This window comes from Prionailurus bengalensis, chromosome X, assembly GCF_016509475.1.
Source record: "Prionailurus bengalensis isolate Pbe53 chromosome X, Fcat_Pben_1.1_paternal_pri, whole genome shotgun sequence".
Lineage (NCBI taxonomy): Eukaryota > Metazoa > Chordata > Mammalia > Carnivora > Felidae > Prionailurus > Prionailurus bengalensis.
The window spans coordinates 14,855,918-14,867,920 of record NC_057361.1 but is presented as its reverse complement, the minus strand read 5'-3'; the positions used below and the strand labels follow the sequence as shown (position 1 = coordinate 14,867,920).

The 12,003-nt window shown below is 41.3% G+C and overlaps 1 protein-coding gene and 1 non-coding gene across 5 annotated transcripts in view; one reads left to right on the top strand and one right to left on the bottom strand.

Moving 5' to 3' along the window:
• The window catches only part of CDKL5 (cyclin dependent kinase like 5), a 214,930-nt gene extending 207,377 nt beyond the window's left edge, over window positions 1-7,553 (bottom strand). For all 4 annotated transcript variants that reach the window (XM_043570770.1, XM_043570769.1, XM_043570768.1 and 1 more), the window contains exon 1: window positions 7,432-7,553. The gene's annotated coding sequence lies outside the window, so the exon portion shown is untranslated. The remainder of the gene's footprint in view (window positions 1-7,431) is intronic.
• A 2,996-nt stretch (window positions 7,554-10,549) lies between these two features.
• On the top strand, window positions 10,550-10,706 carry LOC122478155. The gene has a single exon (XR_006295903.1). It is a non-coding gene; the product is annotated as a U1 spliceosomal RNA (small nuclear RNA).
• Window positions 10,707-12,003: the final 1,297 nt, after the last annotated feature.

The window sequence follows — 12,003 nt, the reverse complement described above, 5'->3', positions numbered from 1 at the left end:
TCTGTGCTGACAGAACATGGAGCCTGCTTCGGATTCTGTGTCTCCCTCTCTCTCTGCCCCTAACCCACTCACATTCTGTTTCTGTCTCTCTCAAAAATAAATAAAAACATTTTGTAAAAATTTTAAAAAGTAGAACTTTCTTTTTGTCTGCAATTGCTAAACTTAAATTGTAGTGGTAATATTACTCATAACAATTACATAACAGCAGGGTGCCTAGCTGACTCAGTAGCTAGAGCATGCAACTCCTGATCTCAGGGTTGCGAGTTCAAGCCCCACAGTGGGCATAGAGTGTACTTTAAAAAAAAAAAAAAAAGTGTACATAGATATATATATATATACATACACACACATATATACACACACACATACATACATACTAGTAATTAAAGTTAATATATTCTATGAGAGGCTAACAAACCAGGAGCGGTGTGTGCATAAAGTCTAGGATATGTCACACCTGAAACAACTTTTGTAATCTCTGAAAAATTCTATTCATCAGGAAACAAGTTTCCACTTGGCCAATATCAGGGTAATTGGGCAAAGCCAACTCAGTAAGTTGTGCTTCAACTATTACTTATCACCATTTTTTATCTGCCATATCTTCCACAAGTGAATGTGTGTGTGTTTAATCCGATTATTACAATATGATCTTACACTGCCAAGAACCTAATCTTTAGGCATAATATAAAATCTAAAATGGAAATCTAAATTTGCAACTTACCTAGGGGGCGCCCAGCTGGCTCAGTCGGAAGAGCATGCAACTCCTGATCTTGGGGTTGTGAGTTTGAGCCCCATGTTGGGTATAGCAATTATGTAAATAAATAAACTTTAAATAAATAAATAAAATTGCAACTTACAAAAAAAAAAAAAGGACTCTTTAAAAATATTCATCCATATGTTTTGTTCACTTCCAGAAAGCAAAGTTGTTACTTTCAAAAGCACTATTTCCCTCTAAATCAAAAAGGTTACAGTGTCAGAAAGCACTTCATAAGTTACTGCTTGATATTAGGCCTTTCTCTTACAAAGGATACAAAGTAACAACAGAATCCTACAGCCATAGCTGTTAAACAGTTTAAAAAAAAAAAAAAAGTAAACCTATATCAAACCAATTATGATTGAATTTACAGTAAACTATTATTATCAGAGCAGTGCTGTGTCCAATCTGTTATTAACAATCCAGACACAATCTACCACACAAGGAGTTATTGATTTACCTACCTGGCACTTGTAAGGGTCACTTTCTATAGAGAAACATTCATCTAAAAGCAAGGAAAGTTAGACACAATTTCCAAAACACTTAACTTCCAACCAAACCAGTGCATTCTTCCCTTATGTGTACCCAAAAACTAGTAACCCCAAGCTATCCTATCAGCAATGTCCATCTACACATGCAGTACATTGAGCAAAGGAGAGCAAGTGGGAGCATGGAGATCAGCCTATACTGTACAACTCGTTCCCAAGGTAGCTTTACTCCCACACCTACCCTTAAGGGTAACTAAAAAGAAAATGATGCAGGCAGGAAAACAGTTGTAGCTACAGTACCTTGCAGGGTAAGTGTCTAAATCCCACAAAAATCCAGTCTGAAAAAAACACAGAAAGGAGACAATGTGTTTGAATACCTGAATTTAATGAAGCCTGCTAGATGGGCATGCATCATTGGCATGAATTTCTCAAGGGGGATTAGAGGTCAAACACTAAAATGCACAGTGTTATTGGCTTAAAGTCAAGAAAACCAATTATTTTACCCATGGTCTTAAATCTTAAAGGCATTTTTTTTTCTTGCCCAACAATTATTATTACTTTTACCTTGATTTGTTTGTTTAAGTAATCTCCATGCCCAACTTGGGGCTTGAACTCACAACCCCGAGATGGAGTCTCATACTCCATGGACCGAGTCCGTCAAGGCACCCCTACCTTGATTTCGTATTCCTGCTTTTCCAACATATCACTAAGAACATTATGTTTTATCTGCTGGTTTAAAAAAGACCAAAACAAAATCAAATCAAAACCACAAAGACAAGGTAATTTCATACCATTAGCAGTATTGTCCTTTATATTCTGCTATATATTATGTTTAGGCAAAAACTTTTAAGTTCTTATTTATTTAAGCATTCTCTACACCCAACATGGGCCTTGAACTCACGACCCCAAGATCAAGAGCCATAAGCTCCACCAACCGCTCCACCAACTAGACCAGCCAGGTGCCCCTAGGCAAAAGCTTTTTAAAATACAAAAAGCAGTGAGAAATTGTAATATATGTAAAAAGATATTTTTAAAAGACCTATCTTTTAAGATCTACATCATTTTGTTTATCAGTGTCTGATGATAAAGAGATCTAGGTGGAAGCAAGTACGTAAGATTTTTTAAAATGCACTTAGCAGGAGGGTTCTTTTTAGGGTGATGGAATGTTCTAAAATTGGACTGTAGTGATGATTAGACAACTCCATAAATTTATCCAAAAAAAATCACTGAATGGTACACGTAAACAGGTAAATTTTATAGTATGTAAAGTATACCTCAATAATGCTGTTTAAAAGAAATACTGAAAACCTACACTTGATAAAGAAATAAATCCACAAGAATTTACGTATAGGTCCCATCTTCATAGAACAACTGTCCTGCTGTGGCCAAGATGATTTCTAGCCCTGAGTTTCTACAATATTTAGACTGTTTCTAACTTTGATAAGTGACAAAAGTGATTCTCATCAATTACAGAATAAAACATTAAGTCATTTTCCTCCCTCATATAGACCTCTGAGCATTCCTTTGGGCTAAGCAACTGTTTAGCTCTCTGAATGATGGGTCTTGTTTTAAAACCGACACACACACACACACACACACACACACACACACTCACAAGAGGCTTTAAGTAGCAGAAAATTCTACTTTCAAGTAGGAACATTTTTGTCAGAGCCCAACTTCTATGTATTAAAAAGCAACAATAACACACCTCTGTGAACTTCATTCACCTCCAGGTTTTATTTCACTTAAGTCATTACAATTACAGAAGAGATACCCATCTGCAAATTGCAATGGCTGTCATTTAGAGTGTATCAAAACCACAAAATTGAATTCAAGGAATATCTTCATCGCCGTCATTAGTGTAGCAAATTTAATCAAAGTCAGTCAAAAGTTAACAGTGGAACATGCAGAAACATGAAACACCAAGTAGTTAATTAGAAACAACTACCTCATTTTGGGTGTAAATAATCATGTACAACCTTCATTTATGAACTAATGACTCTGTTAGAAAACTGTGCACTTCCAGTTGTCCTATCTAGCAGTGCTGATGGACCTGAGTCCAGCTTCCCATGTGACTAAAGGTCAGGCAGCCTTACCAGTGTAGCCTGTGAACTCCAGGAGGCATATTCATACCTCTAGAACCTCCCCAGGAATGACTTTACAGTAGGACCTCAAAATATGTTTGGGCAGTCAGATTCCTAAAGAGAAGCAGAGAGAGCATGGTTTTGAAGAACAAGGGTTCAAGTCAGACCGGTTTGGAAGGTAGTTTTGCCTCTGCTGCTCACTAGCTGGGTAATCTGTGCATACTGTTTTCTCTCTCTGAGCCCATTTGATCAAATGTGTTGGGAAAGAAGAGAAACCTCTACCTCATACAAGTGTTGTGAAAACACACTTTGCATCTATCCATGCAAATGAATTATTTGGTATTCAGTACCAAATATCTGGTATTCAGTAAGGCTCAAAAAGTAGCATATTATAGTTTAATTATTATAAAGACTGCCCAAAACAGAGACCACTCCCAAAACTTGACCTTAATTAGAACTGTCTTGAACACAAATGTTTCTGAGAGCTTAATTCAAATGTTGACAACCAATTTCAAAGACCTGAATGGGCTAGATCCTTTTAACCTAATAAGTAATTTTCTGTTAATTCCCAAATCCTAATTTTCTAAATGTTACCAGGCTCTTTACGTAGAAAGTCCTCACTCTCAGCTTTCATACCCACTGACACAATTGCACCCAAGCTCATGTCTCAGTATTATGAAGTAAATGTACAAACTCAAATGAGAAATGAGGCCAAACCTTTGAGTAATCCAGTCATCCATGCACTGCTCCATATGAAGGAAACATTCTAGAAACTATCAAGAATTTAAATACAAACACAAAAGTGACATATTGTCAACAAAAGATTTCTAATGTTGAGTTTAAGATAGAAAGTAAATTGGAAAACCCCTCCACACAAGAGTTTAAATTTAGTCTTTTAATTGCAGTATTTTCATAAGTTGAAATATGTGACCCAATTGACAACATCAGAAGATAAAGAACCTTTGAGATTCTATCTCCTCCTCTACTAAGGAATTTGAAGTTGCAAACAAACAAAAAAAAGAAACAAAAAAAGAAAGAAGAAAAAAACTACCTTTGGAATCTAAAACTATCAAATTCTGAGTAAACAGCCTTTTCTACTTTAGAAAGCAACTGAATACTTAAAAATCTGCTATTCTTATACCAAAGTTAAGGGTTACCTAAAAGCTTTCCCTTACATTTTGGGTGTGTGTGTATGTGGGTGGATTCATTTGTTCTAAATGCCTTATTATTTGGTATCAATTTATTACATGAAAAAGTCTCATCCCCATACTTACTGCCAAAAATAAAGTACTATGCTAGTGTACCTTCTAATATCTAGAAGAAATAAAAGAGATAACCACCAAAGTTATCAAAATGGAAGGGGAAAAAAGGTGAACTTTTAACAGACACGCTGAAGAAGGCTTATTTTTCTTGGTTCACTTCCTTACAAATTTCCTATAGCCGTATTCTTAAATACAGCTGAATTTTCTATCACAAAGTAAATTGAAACGCAAATCATAATAAAAGGTTAAATTTCTGCAACAGAAGCCACTGTCATTTCCAACAATGCAACTATTGTTGACAGAGAGTCTCTCACAGATTCTTGGACACAGTGGTGAAGCAAGGCTGGGGGGAAAAAAGCATACTTGAAGCAATTTCTCCACCTCTGTATTTCAGTTTGTAATGGAACAACACTGCACCTTCAAAGTAGAAATACCATATAAAATCTGGTTCTCATTAAATGACTGCTTTAACCCCATGCAGCATATTTGGAACAGAATGGATCTGATTCGCAATCAGTCAACCTTCTATTACTCATCTATGCGAGATGGCCCAGCAATTTCCCTCAATGGGAGCCTTTTCTTTTAAAACCCCGGGGAATACTGTAAATGCCACACTCCAATTTAAATGACTACAAGAAAATTACAATGGAAATAATGGCAGATTTAGTCCAGGGAACTCATATTAAGTAAACATCAAAAACCTGAGATAAGGGGCAAAAAACCTTTCTACAAACCCCTAAATCATGACTAAATTATAAATCTGAGCAGGAAAAAAGAAATCTTCTCTGAAGAAAGAATGTTTATTTGTAATGTTTTTTAATATATCAAGTTTTGTTTCCAAAAAAATGAGGGTTAGGAAACATGCTAAATAAGCAAAACTAGTATACAAAACTTATACACACACACACCAAATTAATCACTGTATTATGTTTAAAACACAAGACAATTTAAAAAGATTTGACACTCCAGTTGAAGACCCTCCAAACTCCTCTGAAATGGTAGATTATTTAACACTCTCGGGATGATTAACTTTATTTAGCATGCCTCTTCTGGAATTCTATTATTTAATACAGGCAAACTGAATTTTTTTTTTTCATCCTAATTAGGTTTCCTTGTACTTGTGAAATGCTCAGCATACTCTGTGCTGGCAGCTTTAGTTCTGCAGCTTCTTTCTTCTGGCTCCTTCTTCCCCCCCCCAACACCCCTAACCCCCCCCCCCCCCAAAAATATTTCCTTCCCAAATGTTCTCTTCTCTGCATTTGTCAACAGAAACACCCACTGGTGGTGTCAAACTGGTAATACTGCTGCAGGCTTCCTTACTCCTGTTCCAGTGTCAAAGCCAAAAATGCCGAAACCTAAAATAGTACTTTTAATAAAGAAATTAAAAGAATTGCTAAGGTATTCAAGTACAATGTTCTCAAAAAGAGGCACACCTTTAAAAAAAAATTATTAATGAACCCTAATTGGGTTGTTAAGTATAAAATTATACTACCCCCCCCCCGCAGTAAACATACAGAAACAAGTAAACACGGGTTCTTCACATTTTATGAATAAAATATTTTAAAACACTTAAATTAAAAACAAATTTACATCTAAATGTCATTCACATATAGTTCCAAATAGCCTCTGTAAAGATGCTTTTGTAACCCTACAGCAAGAAAGGAACAAGCCGGAAACGTTACCTAAAACGATAATCCTATTCTATACATATTTATGTCTCTTGTTTTAGTCAAATGTTCTCAGACAAATTAATTTGTGTAATGTTTTACATTAACTACATAACCATTACGTCCAAACAAACCTAATTCAGATTCACGGGAAGAAATTATTCTGTGTCTGCAATACTTTCTAAAATCAGCCTAAATTTCAGCCAATTAAAATAGATTGTGTTAACAGAACACTGATCTGCAACTACTTAAATATCACAGCATCCGTCTAATCTCACGGTGGAAATACTAAGGTCAGGCTTTTCTTATTCGGGCATCTGGGCTTTAACACTCAAGTGAAGCGAAGGAAAAAAAAGAAAAAAACACCTCAAGGAAGATCTGCCTTTTTACACAGAAATACGTTCAGGTTATTTTTTTCCCCCAACGTGGGCATAAAACGTGTCAACGCGAGCAGGACCTGTTCGTTTGGAAATGGTTCCAAACCCTAGGATTTAATTTCTATGAGGGTCCAAAGGGTACGAAGGTCTGGGAAGGGGCCAATTTCTGCTTCTCCCCACTATGCCAGTGGTGAACTTCATAGCAACGCCCGAAACTTGTTGGGAGGAAGCTGGAAGAGCCGCGGGGCAGGCGGTGGGTCACTCGCCCACCCTCGCGGGCAGCCAAGGTCAGTCAGCAGGGCCGGGGCTCCGGCCCCGGGCTCACAGCCCCCGGCGGGTCCCCGACTCTCTCGGAACTCGGGCTGGGGGCTCCGGCGCGCAGGCTCCTCCTCGGCGCCGGCGGGAAGGGGCTTCCCTCGCCGCAAGCCCGGGGGAGCTCGCGCCGCGGGGGCGGCGGGGCGGGGACGCCGCAGACCCGCTGCTGAGGGGAGCCCCGCCGGGCGGCCTCGACCCGCCGCCCCTCCTCACATCCTCCCGTCTTCCCACCCCCCAAAATACAGTCCCAACCCCTCGCTGGGGAAGCCCTTCCACTGGCGCAATGGGGCGCTGAAGAGAGGCCACTCCAGGCTGGGGCGCCCTCGCCGCGTCGCCCTGTTCTGTAGGAGACCCGCGCCGCCGCCCCTTCTCACGTCTGCCCGGGGGGACCGGGTGGGTCCCCTCTCTCAGGAGAAGCTGGGTGGCGCGGAGCCAACGTGGGAACAGGAAGGCCTGACGGGCGGGTGGCGGCGCAACTACTCACCCCGCCGAGTCTCCCACCTCCAGCCGGGGACCCCACAGCTCCTGAGGCCGCCGTCGCCGCTTTACCTTTCCCAGTGGCAGGGACAACTAATGGAAACCTCCGGCCCCGCCCTCTCGCAGAGGCGAACGCGCAGCCTAATTTGCTAACTGGCCCGCCCCGGCCGTCCCGTTCGGGCCAATGAAGAAGCTTCTAAGACTCCGCCACGTCCCGCCTTCGCCCCGCCCACTTCTGATAGAAACCAATGCGGAGAGAGCGCTCGTCCTCGAGCGCGGGCCCGCGCGCCCCGCCCGCGCCGCTCGTGCTCGGACCCCAGAAGCCGAAGAAGGCTCGTTCCTTGTATAAACTCGCCTGAGCGCGCACGCGCGCGCCGCACCACCTCGCGGGCCAGGTTTGGTTGCCCAGCCAGGCCCTAGCAACCTGGGCTGGGTGTCTGGGAGGGGCGGGGCCCGAGCTTCGAGCGTTCAGGGGGAGGGGGGTCAGGGGGAGCTGGGTGGGGGGAGGGGGGAGGGGCGGGGAAGATCGTGACTAAGAAAGGGGCGGCTGACGGGGTGGAGGGCCGTAGAGGCCCGGGAATCCGCCTCTCACTGCGGAAAAAAAGGGGGAATCCTCCCTGCAGCTCAGCCAGCCTGGCCTCACTCCAGAGGGACACGTGCGGAGGGTTGAGGGGTCGTGGAAGAGGGGGAGAACACATTTGGGGCGGGAGCCGAGGCACTGCTTGGAAATAAAGGACGGAGGACGGTTTATCTCTGTCTTTGGTAAAAATGATATCGAAGTCTATTGCAGCTGCTGCCCAACTGTTGCAGCTGTGCGTGCACACGCACAATGCACACATTCACACATTCACACGTACACTCATCCATCAGCCTGCGATCCCTTGGGTGAATTGGGAGCAAAGAACTAGTAGCCTGAGGATTCCTTACACAGCAGCTGGATGCATGCGAACGGCTGTGGCAGCAGCGCCAGCGGCAGCATCAACCCACAGCTCTGCTTTGGTCCAATGCTCCGCCACACAAGATTCCCCAGCTGGCAATGAAGTCATCCCTCCACCAGTAGAAATGGAAAGCTCTCAATACCTACCAATAATCAGGTTTCCAATGAGGATGAAGAGGTGATGAAATGGAAGGAGATACATTTCCAAAGCCACTTTTTGAAAATTAAGAAAAATAATAATCCTGTTTAAAGGCATTGTGGACAAATCTATGAAAAGCTGCATAATAATTTCCACTTAAAGCAAAGAGGGAAAATGGGGTGTTTTTTTCTGGTTTTTAGGAAAAGCACGGAAAATAAGTGTGTGAGGTCATAGCAGCTACCAAATTAGAAATGGATATCTTGGATTAAATCCACTTAATCTATTCCTGTCGTGAATCTGGTAACAATATGTAACAATATGCTGGTTTTGACCACTTGGTGCCAAGCCACTAGGGTTTTCTTTTTCATAACATGGTGAATATTTGATGAGGAAATGAAGGTGCCTTTCTCTTCAGCTTTTCAGGAAGCATATTAGAAATTTTTTCAGGTAGGAACAGTGAATTAGCAGTGAGGGAAAATGGAGTCAGAGGCAACAGCAGGGCTTTGCAGAGTCTCCTGCCTCCTCCAAGATGCAAGGTAACAGTGCCGTGACCTCAAGCTTCACCCATGTGGAGCCAGCATTCCTGGGCCAATCATGCCATTTTCATCCCTGAGCGTTAGTGCCTTTGTGCCAGGAATTGCAGCAACATTACTTCTGGACCAAATGAAGAGTGGTTTATCTGTGTAGGTTAAGAAAAACCAATAACCGAATATTCATTGGTAGAGGTCCAATTTAGTTCTAGGTTGTAATATTGAAAGCTTTATAATGTGCCATCCCATATATATAACTATGACCTTCCACTTGGGGACATTTGCTTTGATCTGGTTTTGAGGAGCTGGCAAAGGGTTTCTTAGAATCACATCCAGTTCAGTTCATTTCAATTTTGATCAAAAGCGTGTATTTTCTAGGTCATTAAGAGTTAAAAAGTACCATGCCACCATTTAACTGGGCTCCTTGTTTATGAAGAAAGAACACTAATACTTAACCACTGAATGAATGCCTGCTATGTGCCAAGAATTTTCCATACATTTAGAGTTGCCAGATAAAATACAGGAGGCCTGTTAAATTTGAATTTCAGATAAGCAAAAAGTAATTTTTTAGGGTAACTATGTATTTTTATCCTGGATATGTGTGGAACAAGGGTTGAAGACTAAATAAGCTTTCTAATCATTGTCCAAAAAAGCATTTTTGAAATTGCCCCTCTGGGCCCAGAGCTCATAATGAAATCAGGATCTGGGAGAAAAGCTTAAGAACCAAATCATTGTGCAAATGTGTAATGTTTGTAGAAAGAGGTGCACATACTTATACTAAAAATTTTCTTGGTTTTTATCTGAAATTCAAATGTAACTTGAAATCCTATATTTCTATTTGCTAAATCTGGCAAACCTACATACATTATCTCTGAGGCTTCAGATTCTCTGAAATGTTTTCTCTTAGGTCACCTTTTTCCAGATGAAGCAATAGCTTCAGAGGCTCTCCAGCATCTATTCTCTCCATCCTCCTTCTAATAGAACCCCAACAGTGTTCAGGTATCCCCACTTCCAAGGTGGTGGGTGCTTATTAGTCAGTCAATCAATGACTAGGGCCCATTTAGATTAAAGGAAAGGACTTAACATCCTATGATTTGAGGGAGAGGATTTCCCTTCTATCCTGCTGGATGAACAAGGAAGCAAGTACCCAAGTTGCCACTGGCAGCCATTTTGTGACTAGAGGAAAACCATCCTTAGGCCAAAGCCTGTGCCCTACCTAAGGCAAAGTTGAAAATTAGAAAAAACAAGCAAAAAACCTGGGTTCTTGATGATAACACCTAGTTACTTAATTAAACAAATTCTGCCTTTTCCTTGCATTTAAGACAGTTTGAGTCAAAGTTTCTATTAGATGCCTCAAAGTGTCCCACTACAGAGCCCATGTGTGCTACTCATGATGGGTCTCAATAGTAAATAAATAAATGGCCATGAAGATGTAAGACATTTTTATCCTGGATACACGTGGGACAGGTATGGAAGACTACATAAGCCTCCTAATCATTATCAAAAAGCATTTAGGATGATACTTACCTACCAGGGAAGATATCATGATCACGAAGGTGGTTCTCTCAGGGTAAGTCTCATCCACTGCACTCAGGTCATTCTGACTCCAGCAATTTCCCCAAACACGGAAAATGCGACAGCAATTTCTGTTAGTGAAAGGCTACATTTGCGGGGCGGGGGGGCGGGGGGAAGCATCTATAAAGTGCCCACTGGGCTTAGACTTCATAATGCAAGATCTAGGAGAGGTGCGCCTGAGTGGCTCAGTCGGTTAAGCCTCTGACTTCAGCTCATGTCATGATCTCATGGTTCAAGAGAACCATGTCAGGCTCTGTGCTGACAGCTCAGAACCTGGAGCCTGCTTCAGATTCTGTGTCTCCCTCTCTCTCTGCCCTCCCCGGCTCACGCTCTGTCACTCTCTCTCAAAAATAAATTTTTTTTTAATTAAAAAAAAAAAAAGATCTAGGAGAAAAGCTTAAGAATCAAGTCGATATGGAGGCACCTGGGTGGCTCAGTTAAGCATCTGACTTTGGCTCACGTCATGATCTCATGGTTTATGAGTTCCAGCCCTGTGTCAGGCTCTGTGCTGACAGCTCAGGGCCTGCTTGGGATTCTCTCTCTCTCTGCCTCTCTCTCTCAAAAATAAATAAACATTAAAAAAAAAAAAAGAATCAAATCAATGTGTAAATTTCTAGTGTTTGTAGGAAGGGGTGAGCATTAGTTGTTCCTTGGCCCTAATCAGAGCTTAAATCAGTCTGTCAGATCTTACATGTTTTCATTTAAAGTTCATGCCATTTGAGAAAATGTCATTTTAGAAATGCGAGTCCAGTACCTCATTTTAAACTATTAAAACCTCTATCCCTATCCTCCAGGCACTAAGTTTAACCACAAACAGTGTAGAAAGAACAGAAATGTCAGCCTCAGAAGACCCAAGAGGGAAAACCACACCAGAATAGAATACCATATGAAAGTGGATGGTTGGCAAGGCAGTGTAGTTTAGTGGCTAAAACCAGACTTAGGGAGCCAGATTGCTGTATTCAAATGCCAGCTCTAGTTATGGCCTTGGGCAAATTATTCAACTTCTTTGTGCCTCAGTTTCTTCCTCTGTAAAATGGGATGATAATAATAGTTCTCACCTGGTAGATCTGTGTGAGTGACTGTTTGTGAAATGCTTAGAGTACCTGGTCCGTGGTAAGGATTTTATAAGGATTAGCTGTTATTGAGCAGGCTCAATTCTGTGGAATATAAACTTGAAGCAGTTTATTTTTCTCCAATCACTACTTTGAACCATGTATTTTTTATGTATAAGTGACATATAATATCCCATTAGTTTCAGGTGTACATCATAGTGATTTGATATTTTGATACCTTGTGAAATGATCACCACAATAAATCTAGTTACCATCTGTCACCATACAGTTATTACAATATTTCTAGGAGATATATATATGTATTTCCTATGCTGTACATTACATC